General features: G+C 38.0%; 1 pseudogene; it reads right to left on the reverse strand.

The window, feature by feature from the left end:
• Window positions 1–509: 509 nt before the first annotated feature.
• On the reverse strand, window positions 510–888 carry LOC112863882 (protein cornichon homolog 1 pseudogene; annotated as a pseudogene).
• Window positions 889–7,004: the final 6,116 nt, after the last annotated feature.

Here is a 7,004-nt window from a genome sequence, read left to right on the forward strand (position 1 = left end):
TGTTATCCATATATAATCATCTACATGATAGATGAGGAAAACCATGAAGTTTCCCACAGGTCAGTTACATATTTTCAGTATTTGAATCACCCCATGTCTACCGCTAACTTACAATTAGATGGCATTTCAATAAAATCAAAATGATCCTGACAAGTTCTTATAAACAAAAACTTCCAATGGACTAAGGATAGCCGATAATGAATGCAATCATTCAGAGGATTATGATTGTTCCCTAAGGAGTGCAAGCTCAAACCTGTCAACCCCAGAGGTAATCATTTTCTTATTACTTTATAAATAATTCCATTTAAATTCTTTATCCCAGTATAACATAGGAAAGTAATCTTTCCATAAGCAAAAATGTGGGAACATTTAAACCTGAATCATTCTTTAAGGTAACTCTGATCAAATCTCCAAGGCTGCTTTTGGAAACAGGATCTTGTTGGATAGAATCCCTTCCTTTACACGCTTTTTGCAAGCCATTGGTTGAGCCAGTTCTTCTGTGTGTTGTTCTATGAGTTCACCAAAACATGAATCATTCTGCTGAGGTAGTGAAAAGGGTAGAAGATAAAAAGGTAATTCTCACCATCCTTCTTTGGGACAGTATGCTAGAATATCTGCATTCATGATGGTTCTGGGACCATAGAGTCCTGGTCTACTCATGATTGGCCAATTCATATACCTCCAAATACAATATACGGAAGGGGGTAAGATCCAGTATAAGCCATTCTGCTGACACAGAAGAAAGCAAGGATGAGGTATTCTGGAAAAACAAGAGCATTTAGGGTATTACATTGGTCTAAGCTGTTCTCATAATGAGTCTTCAACTCATCAAATACTGTAATGTGCAAGCTGGCAAATGAGAGCAGTGGTGAGCAGTGTCACCAGCATGTAGCATGGCCCTGGAGAAGGAGCAGTGAGCAATGCTGGTGGCAGCACAGAAGGACAGTGCCCAGCCTTCTGGTTAAATTATTCACTTCTCCCAGGCCACAGCCATGACTGCCAAACCACCTCTGATCCTTCCCTGCCAACATGCCTGCGCACCAATCCAAGTATGCAACGAGTTTAGGTGTGAAAAATGAGATGACTCTGGATCATGTACAAAAATCACACTCTTTTAATGAATACTTCAGGAAGAAGAGATTGCTAGGCAGCCAAGAAAAGGGGGTTCCCAAATGAAAAATGGACACTTGAACCTTCTGCAGAACATGGGAGGAAGAGATGATTACGTTGTACATGAAAGAAATCAGCTAAAAAAATTAATAAATTTTGCGCTAAACAGAAAATTTTCAATAGCTAGGATACCTAGATCTAAGAGAAGTTTACACTACCTTGCAAGCTCTTTTCCCTGAGCATTTATTAGTGCACACTAGAAAGATTAAGGGTAGAGTAAGGGAAGGGAGGGAGCCCGTTTAGTGTTGCTGATGTGATTGCTGCTGGGTTTCCAGAAAAGAAAACCTCCCCACTTCCCAGGAACCTTCTTTCAAATGCAAAAATCTTAACCCTGGGAAGAAAGCCACAAACTCTTGTCCTCAGGCCTTAGTTAAAGAGCTACTTTTTCCATAGAAGAGTAGAAGCAAAGCTGCCTCTATGTTAGGATATATATATATATATCTCACTCCACTGGCTGAAGGGCCAACAAGGATAAAACAGGAATAAAAAGCAGTGACCTACTGCCACTAGGGAAGGAGGGAGATAGGAAATTCTCCTGACTAAAACCGACCAGAAATACAATGTAGAGTTTGTCTTCCAAAGCGGGGAAGGGGTGGGTTGAGGGGAGGGATGCCATGGCTAGGTTTTGACCCAAGAACCCCCTCCTCTACCATTGGAATGGCTTAGCCCCTACTATCAAACAACAGTAGTCCACTCCAGGGAGCAGTGGAAGAGTGTAAAGAACTATAAAAGATCCGAGATTTACCCCACCAGCAAGTAAACATGTTAACCTGCTACACTTTCCCGGATGCTGGCAGAAGCTGTGAGATCCCTGTGTCAGACCAAAAGACCTTTCTTATTCTTGGCACAGCAAATGGTATCTGTCCCATAGATTTCTAACATTACCATCATTATTTATTGTTTAGTTCTTTATTCTGTCTCCCATCTCATAGAATGTGATCTCCAAGCCAGTAGTTACCTTAAAGCTTGCTCATTTCTGTATCCCTAATACCTCAAGTAGCTCCTGATATATAGTAGGGTATAATACATCTTTGTTGAATTAATTACTGTATAGACTCTTGAATTTCCAAATGTGTTCAACCACACACTAGTGTTGGAAGAAGCCCATTGCAGAAGAGTTATGTGGTCAAGTGAGTTCAGCTAATGCTATATGCTATATACTCTGCCTGGAAGTTCATAATGCCTGTTAGTATATTGACGGCTCTAAGAAGTGCTGCAGTAAAGAGGCTTGCTAGACTTTGCTTAGCCCAGGATTTTTCAATTTATTTTATCACATAAAGTAGGCAAGGGACTGAATTGGAAGCCTGAGAAAGGAATTTCCGACTTATAAATTTTACAGCAGAATTTACTATGAAAAAAAGCATAAATTTATATATGTCCAGCAAAGCATAGCAGGAGTTCCCAGGCCCTGTAGATACTCTCTGAAGTTTATTCGTCAAGCCAGGTGAGTGTCTTTGCAGGGCCACTGCCTTTGCAGGTTAAGTTAAATCATCAGGGCCTTATAGATTTTATTATACCCTTACATATCACCCAAAACTCCAGTTTAACTACTTTCTATGGTTTCTAAAATTGCCTTTAGCAACTGACATTACTTGAGTCTAAAAGGAGTTACAAGTTACTTCTTCAATGGCACAAACTATGCTACTCACAATATGTACTGATGAGTGAACACAACACCTGTTTAATCACATTGTAGCTATATAGGGCTTAATGTAACTGCCATCAGTATATGGATATGTACAATCAGTAATATATACTGTTTCAAAAGGAAAGAGTAGAGCAGGCCTGCCCTGGGCCTACTCCACTAAGAAAATTAGATGCAAATGCATTAAAACATAAGTATGTGTTTGTAAAATTGTGTGTGAGAGTATGTGTAAAACTGTGTCTGGATGTATGTGTGAGAGAGACAGGGAGATCACAATAATATTTCAAAGAATTAGAACTTCATGAAAAATACCATGGGGACTCTAAAGTAGGTTATATGATCCAAGCATATGTGACCTTCTCTGTTTGGGACTGAATTTACTCGATTTAATAAAGCTGTTGGCAAAATTGAAAAAGTATAGCTGAGTTTGATCAAATGCTCTCCTCCTCACATAATTATTTGGTCATCTTTTGACCATAGTCAATTCCAGCAAATCATTCATCAGTCCACATCAACCTAGAGGCAAAATTTGAGGTACTCTTTTTTAATATTCAAACACTCAAATATTTGAATTTTTAATTTGAATTCCTAATATTCAAAATATTTCCAACTGTTTTTATTTAAGTCTCCTCTTGATAACAAAATTGTCACATAAGGCTCCTCTCATTGAAACCCAGACGAGGAGGTAGGGTGACCTTTCTTCACCATTTCTGTACTGGGATAAATTCCTCCACCTCCCTAGCAAAAAAAAAAAAAAAATGTCCATTTCTCTCTCTAGATTGAGACTTCTGCCTTTCTGGTCTTAAGGACATGGCATCCAGCTGAATGTTCATTCTGGTTCATCTGACATAGAGGCAGAGCTAGAAAGAGTTTAGGAGTTATTCATACAACTCTTCACTTTATCCTGCTTAAAAGAAGTGTTGCAATGACCCAGCTCACTGGACGATACACCAAGCAAACTTGAAGGGATTCATTTCAAATCGACTGGACAATGGTGTTCCAGACATTGTTCATCTTTGTGTCTTGCTGACAGATCCAAACAAAGCTTCATTCTTATTTCAAAGACTGAGGCTACTTTGAAGAAGGCAAAAAAAAAAAAAAAAAAAAAAAGGACTTAGAAAACCCCACTTGCATCAAGTCTCATAGGTTTTTTGAAGTTATGCTTTCTTGTAGATCATTAGAAATATTCAGAAAACGTGTCAATTCCTTTTCTATAGGAAAAAAAAAAGATTCTGCCTCTAACCTCAGCACGTTTACTCATTTAAATTATTCAGTAAACCAAGGTTAAGGAGGCTTTAGTTAAAATAGGAATGAGTCATTCACTGATGAAAAATAAAAGCCGGGAAAAAGTATCCAGTTTGTAACAACCTCTTAATTAGGTCCACTTAAAATGCATTGTGTTTTTTGTACGTTGAAAAACCTATAGGCTTACAATACTTCATAAATTCATGTGACTTTTTAACAAAATCAAAATGGAACATATGTACAGAAAGGTGTACAAAGCATAAGTGTATGGTTGGATAAGTTTTGTCCAAATGAACATAGTCACGTAATATCATTCCTCCCAATCAAGAACAGCACTCATTACCAAAGCCCCAGAAGTCTGTCCTATTATCCCTCCGTGAAGAGTGTAGGTAAGCTATTTCATGGTATGGCAGCATAGTTCTGCATCTATTTCGGGGGGCCCTGCAGCCTGTGGGGACCTTGAACTGACCCTAGCCCCTCATGCAAGTGCATGCCCTAGATAGCAGCCTGCAGAGTCACAGGTGAACATAAGCTCCTCGTATAACCCCAACAGCCTTGTTATGAGCAGTGGCATCTGCCTCCCAATGCCTTCCCTTTCTGTGCCCATTAGAGGAACCTCTATAGGGCTTACCAAACCCACTTTTATGAGTTGAACTGATTGACCCATCTGGCCTTGTCTCGGGAACCCCAAAGAACTCCATTCATGGACCCTAAAAAAGGCATGTGTCCCAGGTTCCCAACTCTGCTTTAACCCTTCTTTGTGGCCCCTTAAATTCCTCCAGAGCCTGTGAAAAATAAGCTTCTCTATTTCAATTTCTCTTGTGGTCTGAAGTCACCATCTGGCACCCTGTGCTCCCCTTAACAAGTGTTAATTTGACAAATTGGTAACAGCTTCTAATCACACCCTCACCCTCTTCCTAAAAGATCACTGCTATGTTCATGTTTAACAGCCCATAGATTAACTTTGCTAGGTTTTAAACTTTATCTGAATGAAAATAATCTTTATCTAAATGAAAATAATCAAGTACATAATCTTATGTGTTTGGCGTCTTTCATGGAATATTATGTTGAAGATTCTTTCATGTTGCTGTGTGCTTTATTAGTGTATTTGTTTCATTGTCAAATGGTATTCCATTGTAAGGAATATACCAAAAACTACTTACCATTCTACCTTTAACTAACAATCAGATTGTTTACAGTTTGGGGCTACTATAAATAATGCTAATATTAACATCTTGTAAAGATGTCTTTCAGTGCACATTTGTAGGTATTTCTATTAATTATACCCTTGTGATTGGAATTACTGTATTATAGGTTATGAATATATTCAATTTAGTTGGTACTATCACAGTTTGTCAAAATTTATCGTACCACCAGCGATGTAAAAAAATTCTTCATCCTTACTAACATTTGGTATTGTTAGTCTTGCTAACTCTTGCCACTCTGGTGAGTGTGTATTAGAATCCCACTATAGTTTTGATTCATTTTCCCTGACTAATGAGCTTGCAGATGATATAGATAGATAGATAGATAGATACATATTCCACATTCAGGTGTCTTCGTCTTTGAAATGGTTAAACAAGGCTCTCGTCCATTTTTATATGGTTTTGCCTACTTTTTCTTATAAATTTATTGTTCAAGATATTTTCTGCATGCCAGAATTTTACACTTTTACTTGGTAAATAGTTATTCCTCCTCCCTGAGCTTGCCTTTTTATTCCCTTATAGGTGAGTTCATGAGACTGTGATAATTCTTGTTGGAAAACTATATAAAACTATTAAATAAAAACCCATAGTTATTTCTCCCTCACCAAATAATTCTTGGGTGAAAGTTTCACTCATTGCCCCTTGAAGACAACATTAGAAGAGACATTCTTTAGATTATAATTTATGAACCCTTGCATGAAAAGGTAGGAAAACCAATGAAAGAGGATGCTACTTTCCTGTTTTCCTTGACTTCTGATAAGAGTAGGATTTCTTCAATGCCCTGATTTCACCAGAGCTGTTTGAGAAATCAGAGTTTGTTCCAAATCAATGGGCCATGGAGGTGGTAATGGTGGGGCAATGGTAGGTAATAATGTGGTTTTCCTAATGTAATGTTTTACTTATGATTAAACATATTTATTTTTTTCTCTTAAAATTTATTTATTTTTGAGACAGAGAGAGACAGAGCATGAACTGGGGAGGGTCAGAGAGAGAGGGAGGCACAGAATCTGCAACAGGCTCCAGGCTCTGTGTTGTCGGCACAGAGCCGGACGCGGGTCTGGAACTCACAGACCGCGAGATCATCACCTGAGCCAAAGTCCGACGCTCAACCGACAGAGCCACCCAGGCGCCCCTAACCATATTTATTAAGTAACTATATTATGATGGTCACAATTTTAAAATTTCTTTGAAAAGACTGAGTTTAACTGTGAGTCAACAATATAAATCTGAATTGGTCCTGTTATTCCTTCTGCTATAAAATTCCTGCTGGTGCTGTTGTTGGCTGAAAGTTTGCTTGAAGCTATACACTTCACTAATATAAATTCTAAGATTTCTGAATCTTGAAACCCAGACATTTCTATTGAGTATTGTTTGCATAGTACCCATAACTCCCATGTGTTGGTAACTAATCTTAAAACTTCTATATTCTACCACCAAAAGTCAGTTAATTCATGGCTTCTGAAATTAACACAGATTGAAATCATATTACTAGCTATGATTTATTGACACTGATAGCACATTAGAGCAACTGACCATTTCAATTGTTTTCCCTTAGGTTTCTAACCCAGGCGGGTACTATGGAAAGCCCACTAAGTAAATTAGCGAGACAAATATTGTCAATCGTATGCCTGTATCTTTGGCTGATAGATATGAAGTATGATACATGATCCAGAGGCAGACTTGATTTTTAAAAATCTTATTTAAAAAAAAAATTATTGCAAGCTATGCATATAGATAAA

Source organism: Puma concolor, chromosome B4, assembly GCF_028749965.1.
Source record: "Puma concolor isolate L17-30 chromosome B4, mPumCon1.1.hap2, whole genome shotgun sequence".
Taxonomy (NCBI): Eukaryota; Metazoa; Chordata; class Mammalia; order Carnivora; family Felidae; genus Puma; species Puma concolor.